The sequence below is a fragment of the Cricetulus griseus genome, chromosome 2, assembly GCF_003668045.3.
Source record: "Cricetulus griseus strain 17A/GY chromosome 2, alternate assembly CriGri-PICRH-1.0, whole genome shotgun sequence".
Taxonomy (NCBI): Eukaryota; Metazoa; Chordata; class Mammalia; order Rodentia; family Cricetidae; genus Cricetulus; species Cricetulus griseus.
This window is the reverse complement of record NC_048595.1, coordinates 234,725,265-234,742,827: the sequence shown is the minus strand read 5'-3', so window position 1 is coordinate 234,742,827 and position 17,563 is coordinate 234,725,265. Positions and strand designations below refer to the sequence as shown.

The 17,563-nt window shown below is 49.0% G+C and overlaps 1 protein-coding gene across 3 annotated transcripts in view; it reads right to left on the bottom strand.

Annotated features, from left to right (window-relative positions):
• The window catches only part of Nfatc1 (nuclear factor of activated T cells 1), a 107,939-nt gene that overhangs the window by 2,153 nt on the left and 88,223 nt on the right, over positions 1–17,563 (bottom strand). The gene's annotated exons all lie outside the window — the stretch shown is intronic.

The window sequence follows — 17,563 nt, the reverse complement described above, 5'->3', positions numbered from 1 at the left end:
GAGGGTCAAGTCACAGTGGCCCCCACAAGCCAGTGATGGCCACTATCACTGTGTGATTGTTGGCAGATGGACAGGAAATGACAGAAGCTAGGGAAGGCCATCACCAGCAAACAGCCCAACACCCCTCCCTCTCTACCCTGCCTCTTTCTGCCCAACCACCTGATCCACACTGAGATAGGAAATGTCACTGGGCGGCTGTCACCACGTCCCATTTTTTCAACAGAGTTTGAAGGCAGGGCACCCATGCTGACGTCAGGGAACCACCCAGGCTTCCCTTCCCCATGGGCTGGAGCACTCGCCCTGCATCTAGATAAGCCCCTGGAGCTCACTGATGGAGGCCCCAGCCTGTCTGAGGACGCTTCCTGGAGCCATCAGGGGGGCATGCATTTCATCACCACTCCCTTCCCTAAACTGCCTTTCAACACCCCTTCCCCAGCAATAGTTTTAAGAATAACAATAATAAAATGCAATTGGGGGAACCAGGAATTGTGTCATGGGAACTGATAGCAGAAACTGACAGCAGAAGGAAGCCTGGCGGCAAACAGAGCCCAGGCTCGCCCAAAAGGGGCTGCCTGGCAAGACACTCACAAGAGCAAGGCTCCCGATACCAGTGCCACCGCTGCACTCCTGAGCTGCCCTGCCTAGGGTGTGTCTGCTGTTCCCGAAAGAGTCACACTTTCAAAGATGAACTGTGGCTGCTTCCTGGCTGGCTTCGTCGGTGGTGGTAGGCACTCATGAGCCCCTCCGTGCTGATCCAGGATTGATCCTTGTCCACAGGACCCAGCAGACTATGGAGAGGGCTCATTCTTTAGTGTGGAAAATACCAGAAGGCAAGCAGTCTCCCTTTGGCCCTGTGACTTCACAGCCACTAATGAGGAATAACAAGGCCCAGGTGCTCGCAGGCTGGTCTGGGACCAGCAATCAGGACTCAGCTTGTCCCTGGAGTTTGCCCTGGTAGCTCCTTAGCTACCAACATTTTCCATGATGCTGGGGTGTGGGTGCAGGGCTGCTGCACAGCCCTGAGAAGCAGCCGGGCAGCAGGGGCCCCGGGAGGATCAAGGGCGTCTGCTCTGTGCAGTATAAGCCACAGTCCCACGTCCCTTCTGTGTCCTCATGCTTTTCTCACGACTCTCTTGCCAACATCCCTGGCTGAGCTTTACGTGTGGCTCCTCAGCAGGGATGCCCTGAGACAGGGGCGCGTAATTCTTCTTTCCCTTTCGCTTGTGTAGCCCTCCTGTAAAAGGCATACCTGTCCATTCTAAACTTCATCAGTGTCAGAGAAAGACCACAAATTTCTTTCCTTTTTTAAGGTGGAAAGGGGCTTGCCTGAAGTTAGGATCTCTTGGGGTGAAGTCAGAAGGGCTTAGACACTTGACGAAGCAGAATGCTGTGTGCAGAGGGTTTCTGTGTGGAGGTAGAGACAAGCCACAGCCCCCTCCACTGTGCCACACCCATCTCTGTTCGGTGACAGACTGCTGCGTCTAACTGCCAGGGTGTCCCATTTGCCTCATGCTGTCTCGAAGCTTTGAGTGCATTAGGGCCTTGGGTACTCACTGCCCAGGCTGGGTTCCCAGGTCAGGGTAAAGTTAGGACAAACACCCCACCTGGGGCTCTGGATTGGTGACCATCGCTGAGTGGCAGGTGGGCATGTGGCGCTAGGAAAGATGTCTGTGGAGTAAGAAACGCCAAGACTTGGAGATGAGCCACCACTTAGAGGCAGAAGCAACCCCATGGGTTCCAAATACGTTTTGACTGAGCTCCGTGCAAGAATCAAGACACCACTCAAACATATAACACTAAGAGAGTCAGCATCTTATTGCCCATTTAGATCACAGTTTGGATTGAACAGCAGACCAATCACTAGCAGTGCTTACTGGTGAAAAGAAGTTTGAAGAATAGTAACGAGGAGAGGATGATAAGAAATAATGTTGGGGGGAGCAGGGGGAGTCTAAGGAGCAGTGGTGAGAAGCGAGAGTCTAAGGGGTAATAATGGGGCATAACGATGAAGGATGGGAGGGGCTGGGGCCAAGGCTCAGTGAGGAAAGTATTTACTGTTCAAGTGGCAGGACCTGAGTGCAAATCCCCAGTGCTTATGTTAAAAACCCGGTGCGGATGCACACCTGTAACCCAGCACTGTGGGGTACAGAGGCAGGGGAATCACAGGGGCTTGATGGCTGCCGGCCTAGCTCCAGGTTCAGTGAGACCCATTTCAAGGGAATGAGGTGGAGAGTGACAGAAGGAGTTTCCAAATCTTCCTGCCTGTATGCCACGGGCATGCACACACACATATGTATACATACATTACCACGCGCGCGCGCGCGCGTGCGCACACACACACACACACACTCACACAAACACACACACACACACACACTCACACACACACTCACACACACACACTCACACACACACACACTCACACACACTCACACACACACACACACACTCACACACACACACACACACACACACACACACACACACACACACACACACACACACTCACACACACACTCACACACACACTCACACACACACACACACACACACACACACACACACACACACACCAAAAGAGAACTGAGGAGGAAAGCTAATGAAGAAACAAGGGAAATCTCAGAAATACTAAGATACAAAAGAAGCTCTGAGGGCGAAAGACGATTTAAGAGAGAAGCCTGAAGGATCCCAACAATAGGAGGAGGGAAGCGAGAGGAGTAACTATGTGGCCTAAGGCAGGGTGATGATGGACAAGGAGAGAAATCTGAGGAGTAATAAAAATGAGACAAACAGAAGATCTGAAAAGCAACCGTGACCCATGGAGTCCCGAGGGATGTGGGTCAGAGACATCAACAAGCAGCTGAGAATCTTCTAGTTACTCATGGGTCTGACAAGACCACAAAAAAATGCTTTAAAGGTAAAAGAGGAAGAAACATGAGATGTGGGCTTCCCCCTGCTGCCCACTGGGGCACCTGAGCCTCAAAGGGAGAGCCCTACTGAGGGGTGGGAAATTACTCAGTGGTCTTCAGACACAGGGGTCCCCCACTGGAGGCAGCGGTAGATCACCAAATGTCTACTTTGCTTTCTCAGTATTGCTTGGGGCTACCACTGAGATCTCAGAAGAGCTTAAGACCTGCCCCTGAGAACCTGTTGTTGTGTGACTTCAGGTGGCTCCCCAGCTTGCCTGCCCCAATGCTTGGGGGCTGGAAGTGTTCCCTACTGTTTGTCAGGCTCACCATGTCCAGTTAGGATCATGAAGTTTCACAAGCACGAACGTCCTCCCATGAAAGAGCTTTCTCAAAGCTGCCCACAGGGCTGAGTGGGGCAGGCAGCAACTTATGGACAGCAAAGATGGTTGCCTGCTTCCTAACAGCAGTCCATGCGACTGCTGGGATAGATAGTACTGCGATGGCGACATGCCGTAGAGCTATTGATAAGACAGAGGGGTGCATTTTTCTACAGACATGTCTTTGGTGAAGCCTGTGCAGTCAGCTGTACTTCCCTTTTATGGACGGGTAAGGGACACACCTGAGGTGCTGTAGTTGACAGATGGCTGACCAACAACTTGACCCCTCATTCTTTTCCTGTCACTACTTTCTCTTCCATGAGGTCACCACTCTGGGTCCCTATCAGCCCACATTTCCCTGGCCCTGATGGTTCCTCTGGGGTGGCTTTCTCTCTGATACAGCTGTGGTGATGCCACCCACGAGTTCCCACCGTGTCTTCTCTCCACTGATAATTTCCATCTTCTTATGCAGCTTTTCCACTGACACGAAGGCTTCTCTTTATAGAGGTGTTTTGAACTGCAGGTGACATGTGACCCTCACGACTTGCTGAAAGAGGAACCTCTGCTCACTTAGTCAGATGTCCCTTAACAGGATGTGGCAAACTGTTAGACCACAATTCAATTTAATAAGTAAGAAGGGTTTTTTCCCTTATATTTGATTTTTCTCTAAAATGCTCCTAAGGTGGAAACTATTGCTTTTTTTCTCTCTAAAGTATGTGTGTGGCACTTTGAATTGTTACAACAACCTGGGATGTGCCCACAGGCTGTCTGTGTCCCTATGAATCTCATCTACATACCCACACTCACACCCACCCTTGTGTGCATGCCTGGAATTGAGTGAAATAGAAAGTCAGCAATTTCTTTCTCAAGTATAAAAATTAAAGAGTTCAAAGTGTAGCCTTCTACCTGTGCTTGTAGAGTACCTGTAAATCTTAATGAGGGTCTTCCCAGCTCTGCATAGAGGCTTCTCGGCTAGTCACCTAGGGGTTGTACAAATCACTGGCAAGGCAGACTCCTCCCCAAGTGTGGCAGAAAGTCCTCCCCAAGCGAGGCAGTCACACTTTGAACATAGCTACTGTCAACTTTTTTAGTGACCTTTCAGAAAACTGGCAGGAGCCTCTCAGGTGCCCGTGAGAGTCAGAGCTCACATCTCTGGTCACTTGTGGGTTTTGTGTAACTGTGCAGAGAACATTACAAACCAATGAGTGTTCATGAGAGCACGATTGTTGTGGCCTCTCTCTTGTCCTCTGAAGGACAAAGCTTTTAGGCAAAGCCACCTGAATTCTTGGTTTCTAAAGCTGACTGAGGGTCTTAAGTCAAACTTTAAGGAATGAACAGTTACTTTGCCTGCCCTTGTGGGGGCGGGCTTCAATCTGTACTTTAGGGTCCTTGCAGCACTCATGGTAAGGAATAAGGCAGATATTGAAGTAAGTGGTTCTGCCAGGGAGAGATGCCACAGAAGGCCACGTGGGTTTTGGTGGCCTTTGTGCTCCAGCTGATCTGGCTCTATGCATCACACAGCATGCAGAATCCTATGAGTCCTCCACTTGTACTGCCTGTGTTCCCACTACAAAGTCCACAGGGTTAGATGTGAATTTTTAAAATATACTTCACTAGGAAACTCATGAAAAGCTTAGATTGGATGCCCAAGACCTGTTGAAAAGGTGACAGGGAACAAAGGGATACAGCCTCTGAAATCCTGTGGCCAGCTCCCTCTCTTAAATTCGCTCTCATGCCATCCAGGTCTTCACCATTTTAACTTGCAAAGTTTCCCAGGCACAGAGTTTCTGTCTCTGCGGCAGTGTTGTATTTACTGTTACTCACTTTCCCTGCTCCCCGAGTCTCTTAAAATGAAACAAAGCATCGAGCATCAATGTATGCCCTCATTACCAGCTCCTGACAAACACTGGGCTTCTGTTGGGCCAAAAGGCTGGCTTGTTTCATTTTGTTTATTTTAGTCATTTCTCCCATACTTAGTCTTTTTTTTAAAGGCAGGCAGATTGAGGTAAGCAATCAAAGAACCACACAAAGCCTGAGCTGTCACTTATTTTCCGGGATACTGCAAGAACAAACAGCCCTAGGGTCAGTAACTCTTCTGCTACGAGGCAGACAGCCAGTGAACAAATACCCCTCAGAGACGCAGCTAGTTAAATTGGTGCAGGAGAACCCTGCAGACACACTCTCAGAAACTACTGCACTGGGGTGGGAGCCCAGTGGGACAGGAGATGAGGCAAGCTGTAACAGAGGGCACCACTGGACATGATCATCACTTCTCTGCTTCTAGCCTCATTTTAAAATTTGCCCTTTGAGGGGGATTCACCCAGTCCACCTCACACACCTTAATAACAGTCCCAGGCCAGCTGACAGTGTGTGTGTCTGTGATGGGACTCTGCTGTGTGGCAATGATGCAGCTTTAAGTGGTGGCAGAAAGTAACTGTCCCAGAGGAAAACCAGGATCTGAAGTTTAGCTTGTCACCTAGAAGAAGGGTGCCCTGTGATCAGAATGGAGGTACAAAAGAACCCTGGGAAGGAAGGAATGCCTGAAAGCCATCATATGCTGGTGTTTGCAGTGAGCACAATCCTATCACCTAGTTCCTGGCACCATCTGCAGGCTAGGTGGGCATCACTGGAACTTGTGAGTAACTGAGTTTCTGTGTGGAGGATCCAAGACTTTTCTCCAGAAAACCCACTGGGAAAGCTCTGGTGGGGAAGGTGGCAGGGTCTCCCAGGGTCTCCCAGATTTTATGTCCTTCCATCAGCTAATGGGAAAATAAATGGCCCCTGAGTGAGGGCGTCATATCAAGTGATGGCAGCCTGCTTCCACAACGAGTAGCTTGCCTTGCCTCCCTACTAACTCATCTACCGCCCACTGAGTGCCTACTATGTGTGGGGTGCACAGCTCATGAGCCTCACCTTATGTGGCTCTCAGGAGTCTCATGTTATTAGGAGTCTTACTTTGACCTGAGGTCAGGCTGGCTAGTCCTCAGTGATGAGGGAAGGCAGGGACAAGTGGGAAGCAGCCCGTGGGTGCAGTACCATCACTCAGGAGCTCCCGAACGGTCATGGGAAGACTGGCTGTAACTCCCTTAGGAAATGTAAGCCTTTTCCAGGTTTCTACAGGGCACAGCAATGGTACCCACACTATACTCGTCCAGATCCTCAGGTCTGACAGTCACAAGGGCACTAGTGTTCTCTGGTGAACTTTCTAGTTACTGTCAGAAGGAGGAGGAAAAGCCCCGGCAGTGGATTGGAAGTCACAAGGTCTGAAGTGAATGCAAAGCAGAGCAGAGCAGAACCGCACTGCACAGCCAAGCCCATGTGCAGGGCTCAAAATGGCTGCCCAGAGGTAGCTCTGCACCCTCACCTGGGGCTTGAGAGCACCGTCCTCCAGACTCCCTGAGGCATGCGTGCGTGCCTTGGTTATCAGAGCCAGCATCTGTACTAGGCTTTAAGGTCAGTGCTAAGGTTAGCTTTGTAAGCCTCCTGTCAGATGCAGCCATAAGATCTGGGCAAAACTGGAAAATGGTGGTTTGACACAGCCGAGACCCTTCTACCTGGTCACCCACATGCCCACATGGTCCGTTTGTCCCTCTTTCTTGGTGGGACTGTCTGAGAATGAGCAGTGACCCAAATACGTGAAGAGATCAGTTGAATACCATCATGCTGGGGAGGGGGCTGCCCTCAGCCTGGGGAATGAGGAACCAGGAAAGACAGGCAAAGATGTTTTTGATGATATTCAGATGCCCAATTCACGCTCTTAGACATTAGACACTAGATTCAGACTTAAAGGATGCGAATTCTGGTTCATTAATTCCAACCCACGTAATTGCATTACTTTCACATTCGAAACATTTACTAAGCATAGATAAGGGCCACACTCTTTAAACACAAACAAAACACCACTGTGGTGGCATCTAAAAACCTTTCTCTGCTTAACACTGATACTGCTAATTTAGTGACACAAGTGCCCTGCTCCTTCACTGGTGACACTGGCTCCAACAAGGATGGCAGCTGTGCTGCTAGCCTCAGGAACCCATGACACAAACCAGGGACCATCAGCAAGGACTGCCTATGGGCACGAAGGAACCCTTCATTTCTGGAGAGAGGTCTTTCCTCAGAGCTGTCTTCATCTTTTCCACAGAATCGGGATGGGAAGCAAAGCCTGAGTAATCCTTACAGAACCCCAGGCTGCACCACGTGGGGGTCCCATGGACCCTCCCCCATGGGTTGACACGTGGCATGAACAAGCGCACAGCACTAAAGAAATGGCTACTTGCTGCCTTCATTTTTCTGAGGGACAGAAAAATGCTTGCTCTTCCCAGACTTCAAGCCATTGAGAATATTTTTATTTTTAAGAGAAGCCAAAATAACATTTTTGGGGGAGTGAAACCAAACAGGAAGGGCATTCTCTCCCATTCCTATGACTAAAAGATAATTACCAAAGAAGTATTCGTTAACCTTCCCAGAAAATGCACCTTTAGCTAAAACCTTTAGCTAAAGTTAGACTTGGAATCTAAGCGGATAGCGATTTGGGTTAGTGGACCCAGAAATACCTACAGCTGAATGAAATTCTTAAATAGCTAACTTCTAAGAAGTGCCTTGTGTTTGCCGCCTTGAACTTTTACTATATAATGCTTCTCGGAACAAGAGAGGCACATAGTAATGGTGGTTGAAACTCTTAGTATACACACATTTCCGCTGCCCTAACTTTCATTTCCATGGGGTATGATACATGTATTCGCCAGGTAGTGAGCTGTAGGGTGCATAGTTCTGGATGTTTTCTACATGAAGTTCTGCACTAGATACGTGCTAAGAACAAAAATGCCATGTGAATTAGAGGTTAGAGAGGGGGAGGTGGGAGAAGGAGATGTTTTTATCCCACCATCAGCATACTGGTGCCAGGCTTGGGTCTGTACCCCTAGAATGTTCAGATTTCTTGAGAAGGCACAACCTCCTAGAGCAGTGGTTCTCAATCTGTGAGTGTTGAACCCCTTCAGGGTTCCAGATCAGATATCTACATTACGGTTTCTAAGAGTAGCAGAGATACAGTTATGAAGTCACAAACAAAATAATTTTATGGTTAGGGGTCACTGCAACAAGAGGGACGGTATAAAGGGTGGAGGTATTAGGGAGGTTGAGCATCACTGACCTAGAGAGTCTATGATGAATCTCTCCTTCACAAGTGGACCCTTTTATCCACCATCTCTCTGTGCCCAGCAGTCTGCATGCCCACGACTGCCCACTGACAGCAGCCCAGCCCTCCAGGACCCAGTGCCACTTCTGTGAAGCAGGCAGAAGACACGGGTTTTCAGTATGTGTGTCATGACCACGTCAACTTGAAAAACACACACTTTGAGCATGTCTGGGTGTGCTTCACGATTCTGGTTTTCTCACAGATGCCTCGGGAAGCAGTGGAGATAGCACAGCCTCTCAACTTTCATTAAAAAAGCAAGCACCCACCTCACCTTGCTGTCCTGCGTCTATCTCAGCCTTCACTTATTTTTATCTTTTAATCGTAATAAGCCACCGCCACAGGGCTTGCTATTTCTGGAAGCAGAGAGTGGGACAGTGGAGGGACTGAGTGACAACAAGTCACAGTGTTAATAAATCATGACCCTCCGCCTGGAGTGGGGCTAGTGCTGCTGCGACGCAGGACTGTCAGCCGGTTAGGACGGAATGATTTTCCTACCGTAGGTAGCCTGCTTCCCTATTTAGCCTGAAAACTCCCGGGCACACAGACAGCCGTGTGGAAACTCCAGCGGGGCTGGCCACGTGGCGGGAGATTCCACAGGCCTGGCCATCCCGTTGATGCAGGCCGGAGAATGTTTCCATATCATCTGCTTTGCTACTTTATCTGTGCCAAACTCCCTCAGCAATCACTCACCGGCACCATTAAAGCATCCACAACTATTTCTTTTTTCTCCAGGGCTTTCCTTGTGTTGTTAGAAAACACAAAATATATCTTCCCAAATTATGAAATTACCATTCAACAGAATTAACAGAATTGAAAAAAGAAAACAGAAAGCTTAAGTGAAAATAGAAACCAGTGGACCTGAAGGAGGGTAGCCCAATATGAGTTTCCACTTTGCCGTTCTCACATTGTTCTGGCCTGTTCAGCATGGGACCAGGGGCCTGGGTGCAAAGGCAAAAACAGGCCTTCCCTCCTTCCAAACACAAAGGAAGAAACAGTGGAATTCACATGCTGCTGTTGGACATGTGACACGTGAGAAAGGCAAGCGACCACATGGAGATGCAGAAGCCACACACGCCCCGTAGCCTGGTTTCCACCTGGAGCCTGGGGAGACTCCAGCTGCGCATTCCCAGCAGCAAGAGGTGTGGGGCACCAGGTGCTGCTCACTCAGCAAGAGAGACAGTGCAGAGCTGCCTGCTCCCCACGTAGACTTGTGGGAGGTGCGGCTTGCTTCATTTGGCCTTGACTAGAGCCTCACACCACCTAACAGGTATTCAGTAAGTCTGTCAGGTGCAACCATTGCATTTTGTGCAATGAAACAGCCACTTATAAAAAGGTTCAGAGAGAAAGAGGTCAGGATTTGATGTTTGAACATCCCAGCAGCCTTGGCATTTGGCAGGGCAGACGGAGTGGGCATGAGAGTGAGGGAAGCTGCCTTAGTTGTCATGTGCCTGTTGGGACACTCACATTTGAAGATCAGCACCTCTTCAAGAAGGCCCTAAAGGAGTGCTAGGAAGATGTCAACCGTGTGCTTGTCATGCAAGCATGAGGACTTGAGTTCAATTCCCCAGAACCCACATAAAAAGCCATGTGCTGGGTATGTGCTCGCAACCCCAGAGCTGAGGAGGCAGAGTCAGAGACAGGATGCCTGGGGTTCACTGGCCAGCCAGCTTCGCCTACTTAGAAAGTCCTAGGCCAAAGAGAGACTCTGTCTCAAAAACAAGGTGCTAGCTGATGAGAAATGATGCCTAGGGCTGACTTCTGACAAAACACACACACACACACACACACACACACACACACACGCACGCACGCACACGAAATCCAGGAAGGAAGACTTAGAGATTGGCCAGGCCCTAAAGCAGCACTCCATCTATCTCTTGATGTCACTGACCCATCCCACATGCAGTGAAGGCCACATGGGCACCACGGTCACAACCTTAGGACATGGTACCACCTTAACATCCTTAGGCTTCATAAGCCACAGGTCCCCTAGTCCTCCTTCAGCCCAGTTGGTCAGAGTGAATGTAGCCCGGGGCTGGGGGACTAGAACTTTGTGTTCCTTCCATACATCCTATGAACATGGGGAGAATCATAACACTCACGGGTTCTGGCTGATACATGTCACAGCAATGTCCACAGAGGAGACCAGGAGAGCCTGAGGCTGTGTCTGTTCTTACGTTTCAGTAGGATGTCCTAAACACATTTCTCCTCTGATGCTCCATGGGAGACCAAATGTACACCCCCAGAAAACACATTTTCCTCATCTTCAGAACATTCCAAATACTGCCCAAATTCCAGGAAGCATTTATGAATTTGTTTTAATTTTTCTTTATTTTAATTTTATGTGTTTTGCCTGCGTGTATGTGTCTGTACCATGTGCATGCATTGCCTACAGAAGCCAGAAGACGGTATCAGATCCCCTGGGACTGGAGTCACATACAGTTGTGAGCAGCCATGTAGGCGATGGGTATCTAGAGGCGCAGCTAGTGCTCTTAACCACTGAGCCATCTTTCTGGCCCCATGAATTTGTTCCTTAAAAATTGGAATTATAGTGCTAAAAGTGATATTTTGGCTGAGGTTTTAGGATCCCTAATGGTTCTTCGGGATGTGGGATGCCATGAGTGGAAATACAGAGAGGACTGAAGAGGCCGCATGCTTCCTCGGGGTCTGAATCCTACTACAGAGGCCACGCTGAGCAGAGAGCTGCTACCCTCCTGTCCCACAGCTTTAAGCCGGGCACACACAGACTGTAGTAGTCCCAAACCCCGGTACCACCTTAGGTAGCAGCCACTTGAGCTCACCTACTGAGCATGGGTCACCTCGGGGCAGCAGCTGGGCCTAATTGCTCTGAGGCTGAGGGAGTCGACATGGCTTGCCTGGGTCTTTCTCAGATACTGAAAGGGGGAACTTAAATGACACTCATGTAGATCTCATCTTTGGTAAGCAGTATGGCTTTTACAGGACTGTTTTTGAGTACTACCATGACTTAGGCAAAGACCCTGTAAAACCATGCAGCCAAGAGGCACAGGATGGGTGGTTCATCCCAGTGAGTCCATAGTAAGGGCCCCAAGTTCATAGGAAGCTGTCATTTAGTTGGATTTGGTGGCCATCTAATTCCACTTTTACAGAAATGGAGAGTGTCACCCTCTTTCTTGAGCCTCCTTAGTGCCAAGGCTACAGGCATCCACCACTAAACCGTCTTTTTGTTTTCAGAAAGTAACTGGAGCAGTCTCATTATTGTTACTTTGCAGCACTGGGTAGACTGGTACTAGCTAAGTAGACCAGGCTGGCCTCAAACTCACAGAGACCCATCTGCCTCTGCCTCCCAAGTGGTGGGATTAAAGTTGTGTGCCACTGTCTCCAGCTTACGAGTCTGTTCATTTTGTCATACATTTTGCCTCCCAGGGCCTTGGTTCAATCTCAGCCAAGTTCAGATGGCTGTGTTGGTACCCGGGCTTTGCCTTCTTGTCTTCCCACTCATCCTTGCTGGCGTCAGCCTTTGCTCTCTCCTTCACTGAAGACTACATCCTCTTAAGGCTCAGCTGTGGCTGATCAGTGTCTAGATTCTCAAGTTCCTTCCTGAGAGGACTTGCCATACCAGGAGACCTGCCAGCTCCAGCCTCCCTGTTTTTCTCTCTCTCACTGGGTATAGTGAAGGATAGCTCCTCTTCCCTGGCTATGACTTTCATAGTCTGCCTTCCTCCTTCACCCTGACCCTCTTGCAGGCTCCAGGGGTTCACCAAGCCAGCTCTTCTCCCTGAGATCAGTTAGCACACAGTACTTTGTCAGAGGATCTCTCCTACATCAACACCTACCAAGGCTGTTCTCTCCTGGGCATGCCAGGCATGCCAGAATAGAACTCTGAGCTCCTACAGCCCTGGCCAACTCTGCAAGCTGCCCTCTACCTCCTGAACACAAGATGCTTCTCTCCCTGTGGACTCCACTTGTAATCTTCTACCCAGGACAACCACATGCACAATCTACCTATCTGACAAAAGGATACTTAACCTATCCCCTGTATTCTCACAGTTCCTGTCATAGGACACCTCAGGGATCTTGTGTGCCCTCTCCCACTTGACTAAAGCCACTTTGAAGGCAGATCTATCCTGCCATCAACTGCTGACAAAGAGATCAGTCACAGACCCTGCTTCGCTGTTCTGGGATCTGTACAGGAAATGGAGATTGTTAACATGGAAATCAAGGAGAGGGGAGGAAGAGAAACATGCAGGCAAATGAGACCCTGTGATCTTGAGCACATATTGACCCTGGAATGAAAAAAAAATCCCAAGATTGAATTTTTGTATTGATTATCCAATTATTAATCTTTATGGAGGCTATTCCAACACTACACATAATGAGCAATTCATCAAAGTATATTAGGTGCCATGGAAGTTGCATTCGGTATAAAGGGCCATTAAGTTCTTTGTAATTGCACATTACTGGAGCTTTCCTCAGACCTAAATCAAATCAACAGGACTGGTGTGCACCTGCTCTAATTGACTTTGTGTGCTAACGCACGCCACTAGCGTGAGACCCAACACCAGACCTCACTGCAGGACCCTGGCTCCTAAAGACCATGGGTCTTAAGGGCTACCTTCAGCTCCTGTCTGGAGCACAGTTTTCAGGGACCCAGTTGGGAGAATCTAACACCTTAGCAGCCTGGTCAGGAGAGGGTTGGTCCTCAGAGATCCATCTTCATCACAATCCCCACTCCCATGCCATCAGAGAGAGCAGGGTGGAGAGCAGGGTGGAGAGCAGGGTGGGGAGCAGGGTGGGAAGCCCACCCACTCATCTAGCATGCCTGTTCTGTTGCAATCTCAGATCCTCCATGTCCAAAGCAGAAGCCTGAATCTAACCCTGACTCATGGGGTCAGCGAGCACTGTCCTTCCTGTCATCCATTCTTCAGATTTTGGGTGTTGAATGACTCCTTGTTTAAAATGTTCTCACCACATCTAACTAGCTTGCTGAGGGGTCGGAGATCCAATAGTTTCATAGACCTACAATGGTGATTACAAAGAGGCTTGGGAACATTGTGTGTGCACATACATGTGGAGGCCAGAGGACAAGCCCATTTGCCATTCCTAAATGCCATCAGCTTAGTTTAAGACAGGGTCTCTTATTGGCCAGAAATTTGCCAAGAAAAATAGGTTGGCTGGCTAGTGAGTTCCAGGCATGGGTCTGTCTGTTTGCCTCTCTAGTGCTGGAGTTCCAAGGATCTCTGTGAGCCTCTGTTCGGTGGGCTCCGGGGAATGAACTCAGATCCTCTCGGTGAGCACTTGAATGATTGATCTAGCTCCCAGGACTTGATTTTGGTTTCATAACTGACATGTAATAACTGCACCTGTTCATGGGACACTCTACATGTGGTGCAATACAGGTGGGCAACACTGCAGGGATGAAGCCCAGGTAGCAGCAGATCATTCTAATTGCTTTCTTCTTTGAGGCTTGAAACCAGAGTTGGAGGAAAGCTTTACAGTCTATCTCAACATTACGCTGTTGCAAGCAATTGCCACTCTGTGATCTGTATACTGTCTGCATTTGTGGAATTTCTGCTGAAGGGTTACTGACAGTGTTCTGTAATTATATCATAAATTCCTTCTCTACTCCCTGGAATTTGATATCTGAGGAACATTAAACACATCTTCAGAATGAAGATCAACATGCAGACAGAAAATGTTTAGTTCCTGGGATAGCAGGACTCAGTCTAAGGCCTGGATGCATTCTGAGAGGCTTTGAGAATGCTTCACCTGAACCTCGGAAGCATAGGAGTTTCAACCGGTCACATACTGTGTGCCTGGCTTCCCTGACTGAGATCCCAATGAGAAGACAGGGACTCAGGGTGAAGATACAGGGGAGGCAGAGACCCTGGTGTGGAGACAAGGGAGATAGGGGTCTCAATGAGGAGACTAGGGAGATAGGAACCTCCAAATGAGGAGATGGAGCCCAAGGTAAAGGAGTCAGAGGAAGTAGGAAGCTCCTCAGGTAAGGGGACAGACTCCAGGAGAGGAGTCAGGGCCTGTGGGACACATTTCTGAGCTCAGGGCATCCCTACTCAGTCTCCATTCCCCCTTCTTTACAAATAGCAGACACCAAGTCAAGGTTTGCTCACATACAGTGTGCAATTAGATGCTCTGTCAGAGATCTCTGAGTGAATCAAGTTCCGGTCATCAGGCTGCTTAAAGAGAAACCCATGTCTGCACAGATCCCACAGGGAGCAAAGCACGAGCCATGTCCAGAGCCTTCTCCTAGCTTCCAGATGGGTACACAGGGCACTCGCTGGCCTGCAAGCCCACCTGTGACCCAGGGCTAGCTCCTTGTCTGAATGGCCGTGTCTCAGCTTGCTCAACTCCTAGATTTGGGAGACGTGGCAACCTGGGCCCAGAACACCAGCTGTGAGTTGAGCTGTGTCCACACTTCAGGGACGCTGGCACATTATGAACTGAAGGTCATGAACCCCATTTCCAGCTTGGCCTTGAAAGCAGAGAAACAGGAAGCAGAAGGAGGGGACAGGAAGTGGCTTGCTGGGGAAAGGACCACAAGGGTCTCATGGGGAGGCCAGCACCCTGTCTTGGAACTCAGGTAAGAACTGCCCACCCATGCACACCTCCCAAGAGATGCTCTTTAAATGAACAAATCGCCTAGCCTCCATCCACAGGCTGTGGTGCAGCACTTTAACTCTGCATGGCCACAGCAGGGAACAGTGTGAAGGATGGAAACTGGTCCTCAATCCTGGGGAAAGTTATTCCCATTCTGCCAGATAAAGATGCTTCTTCTTTTAAAAAACTGAATTGAACATCATAGTTAATATGCTGATGGAAGAAATCGTGTAAGTTAGAGATGAAGAAAGACAGAGACAAAAATAGGAAATGAGACAGGAAAAAAAGGTGAGATTCAGAGACAACAAAAATAAAGACAAAAGAGTCAGTGATAAAGAGGCAATAAGAGATATAGAGAAGGCAGATAGAGTAAGAGACAAGGAAAGACAGAGGGAGGAGAAAGGAAGAGAGAAAAAGAAAAGTTGAGACAGGGAGAAAGGGTTAGAGACACACAGAGAGAGGCAGAGACAGACAAAGAGAGACACACAGAGAGAAACAGAGGGATAGACACATACACAGAGACACACAGAGAGGGAGACAGAGACACACAGAGAGACAGACAGACGTGCACACACACACACACACACACACACAGGAGAGAGAGAGAGAGAGAGAGAGAGAGAGAGAGAGAGAGAGGGAGAGGGAGAAAGAGACAGAGAGACACACACAGAGAAATGAGAGGCTATCACACCCATTCACCAGGGTTTAGGAGGAGAAGGGCAGGCTGACTGTCTTTAGCTTTCTTTAATCCAGCATGACGACTTAGTAGCACACAGGATTTGACAAACGTTTGATCTCCTTTCTTTATTAAAACACTAAAGACTTGCATATCACCACTCCTTCCTAGTCTTCACTCCACCCCACCCCACACCCCTGATTCTCGACTCTGTGGATCAGGCCAGAGCAAATATCCAGGTGCCTGAGACTGGCTTCCTCCCCAGACCTCACTAGTGCCTGCCACCTCACCCCAGCCATTCCTCCACCTTTTTTTCTCCCCAGCCATCTGCCAAGAGGAAATAACTTCCCGGCGCTGGAGTCTAGGAAACCCAGGAAACAATCTGAAATCCACAAAAATAATTGAAGTTCACTTTTACTGAGCCATTCAGCTTCGTACTGATTTTTATTACAATGTCAACAAGAGTTTAATTTGTTTTAAAGTTTAGGTTCTTAAACTGGAGTGATATACGGTAGTTTTCAGCTTGCTGGCAATAGCTACTGTGGAAAAAAGGAAAGGGCACATGCAAGCGATTCTAAGCTTGATGCCGTGAAAGCCGGGAGCTTAGCCAACAGCAGCAAACAGCATGCAGAACCAACATGAAACAGAGTTCCCCAAGTCCATGCCCACAACACACGCACACACACACACACACACACACACACACACACACACACACACACACACACACACATACATGTACACACACACACACACACACACACACACACACACACACACGGACACACGGACACACGGACACACCCTTCTTTCCCCAACCTCCATTCTTCTGAAGGCACAGCCCGGTAAATACTGTGCCAATTCAGACTCATCAAGAAGCCTCTGTGTCTGGGTGAGGGCTCCTCCCAGCTACAGTGATCCTGCTACTGAGCCTCTGCCATGGATTTTCCAGTCCTTCTGGGTGAACTTCCAGCCTGGTAAAGTCATTTTTCAAGACATGTGAGACTGAACTATAGACCCGTCCCCTTTATAGACAGAAATAGGGAAGAGGGGAGCGGTTGTTAACAAGCCAATGGTTTAAAAGCAGAAGTTCTCGCCTGGGAAGGCAGGTACAGCGATCCATCCTACCCAAGACTTCGAGTATGAATGTAGCCTTGGCTCTTTGAAGCATAGCACTGATGACCCACACAACTTTCGAGTGACCCACCAGGCTGGAACCTATTCCCACTTTCCTGAATCAGCCGGCTGTGGGAGGAGCCGGAGCTTGGTCCTCTGTGTTTTCCAGACTTCAACCTCCTGCCATATCTGAAGCAGCAGCTGGAAGACCTGATAGGGACAGGCTGCATTGGAGGAGACCTCATAGTGTGGGAACAGGGCTGATAAGACTACCCCTCCCAGGGAGTGACTGGGACAGCCCCCTGTACTGTCTGTGGCTTAGGAACAAAGCCTCTTGGTGGATAGATAACCTCTGTGGGCCTGGATGCCTGGCTTATTGTCCTGTGTGTCAGACTTGTTAGCCCTGGGGGCTGGTGAGGCAGACACCCCTAAGTGTCGGTGGCTACTCCATAATCTACAAGGAAGGAAGAACCCATTTTCAAAACTAAAACTGAAAACAGTAAAGGACTTTTCAAAATTCCAGGCAGCTGACCAAAGTGACATCAGAGACACCAGTTATGTCAGAAAGCTCAGCTAGCCCCACGCCAAGAGACCTAGACTGAGAAGCCCAAAGTGATCCTGAAGTCATCGCAACACTCAGTGATGAGGACCCACAGGTGTATTTCCTAAGAGAATGTCTGCCATCAAAGTTGGTTCA